The 1,796-nt window shown below is 53.7% G+C and overlaps 1 long non-coding RNA gene across 1 annotated transcript; it reads right to left on the bottom strand.

The window, feature by feature from the left end:
- Window positions 1-631: 631 nt before the first annotated feature.
- Window positions 632-1,790, bottom strand: LOC107183348. The gene is made up of 2 exons (XR_001514137.1): window positions 1,629-1,790; window positions 632-1,357 (listed from the first exon to the last, which is right to left on the bottom strand). It is a non-coding gene; the product is annotated as an uncharacterized LOC107183348 (long non-coding RNA).
- Window positions 1,791-1,796: the final 6 nt, after the last annotated feature.

Consider the following 1,796-nt stretch of genomic DNA (forward strand, 5'->3'; position numbering starts at 1 on the left):
CTGCGCCCCTAAATGTGAAGACCCATTCCGACAGGTTGGATTAGAAGTCCTGTTTTTAAACCTAATCTGTGACAGATGACTATTGACTCCAAGAAAGAAAATACTGAAAAGGGCTCTAGGTGGCCAATTGGGCCAAATTTAAAAGCAGGGCCTAGCAGCCTTGCTAAACGGGCCTCTCACACAAGCTACATTTCAGGGAGCACTGAACTGCCTGCCTGCCATCTGAGCCAACCCTCCTAAAGGAATTCCTGGAATCCAATTTCAACCAATAGGACTGGGACTCTGTCCATGCACTCAGAGCTGCACAGCTATAGCCCCATCAGCATTTTCAGTGACCAATCAGGTGCCTCCGTTAGGACAAATCAGGACAGTGTTGCTATGTTTTGTTTTGTTTTGTTTTTTAATATATTTTTTATTGATTTCAGAGAGGAAGGAAGAGGGAGAGATAGAAACATCCATGATGAGAGAGAATCATGGATTGGCTGCCTCCTGCACGCCCCACACTGGGGATGGAGCCCACAACCCAGGCACGTGCCCTTGACTGGAATCAAACCTGGAACCTTTCAGTTCGCAGGCTGATGCTCTATCCACTGAGCCAAACAGGCTAGGGCAGAATAGTGTTTGTTTTTTGTCCAATCAAACTGTGGACTTGGAGTCCTCATTTGCGGTGGGGGAGGGGGGGACTTCCCTCCCTATAAATCAGATGCCCTCTGACTCAGGGAATGGGCTTTCCTCATCTACCAAGATTGTGTTTTCCTGCTGGAGCTGTACCAGGTAAGCTGTCTGGCTGGGCCAGGCCGGAGTGGGCCAGCAGAGTCCAGCTGTCTTGCCAGAGAGGGGCCAAGCTGCAACACGGGGCTGCCTCACACCTGACCTGCCTCACGGCCCTGCTGTCCCACACCTGTGCTGTCTCACAGTTGAGCTGTTCTGAATAAATTCTCCTTCCGCATACCCCAAATTGGGGGTCCTATCAGAGTTGAACGGATGCCAACCACCACCAGCTGACAGCAGACAACCTAACGGTAGCTTCCGGTCTTCTTGGGCTTGGCCAGCCAGTCGGCTGCAGTTCCATCGGCTTGAACTCCAAATACCAGAAGCGGCGAGCCATTCCAACTGTGCCAGGATCCACAAAACTCAAAAGCAAGGGAATCCTAAAAGCTGGGAAGGCGATGATGCCCTGGGCGCCACGGCGAGGGGTTGGCTCTCCTCGGGAGGAAGCCATGGCCGCTCCACTTGGGGCGCACACAGCGCCTCCCCGGCAGCGCCTTCAGATCTGCCGTCTTTCTTCGGAGCCACAGGAGTTGGCGTAAAGGGCGAAGTCTGTCGGTTTGGTTTGAACCACGGTCACCTGATGTCTCTCAAATTGGAATAAAAAATAAATAAAAAAACAAAACAAAAACAAAAACACCTTAGATGCTGGAAGGGAGGCTGCAGATGAAGACGGGTCCATCTCCAACTGAACGCACGCGCGAGTTTCTTTCCCCGCAGGGCGTCTTTGCGCCTTCGCGCTTCCTGCTACCCAAGACTCTGCTCCATCCATTTTTCCGTAAACAGGCAGCCATGCCCTCGACCCAAGACAGAACCCTGGGCGCAAACAAAACAAAAAAAACACCTCACCTTCGCCTTACCTCTCACGGAGGACACGCCTGCCCGGGAACCAACCCACTCCGGTGCGCCCGAAGGCGTTGCCGCGCTGCGGTTTCTTCTTCCGGGCTGACGGCGACCACTTCCGGGGCGACCGCTAGGAGGCGGAAGTGCGGTTTCCTGGAGGCGGCTGTCTGGGGACCGGCAGAGGG

Source organism: Myotis davidii, unplaced genomic scaffold (assembly GCF_000327345.1).
Source record: "Myotis davidii unplaced genomic scaffold, ASM32734v1 scaffold399, whole genome shotgun sequence".
NCBI classification, from domain to species: domain Eukaryota; kingdom Metazoa; phylum Chordata; class Mammalia; order Chiroptera; family Vespertilionidae; genus Myotis; species Myotis davidii.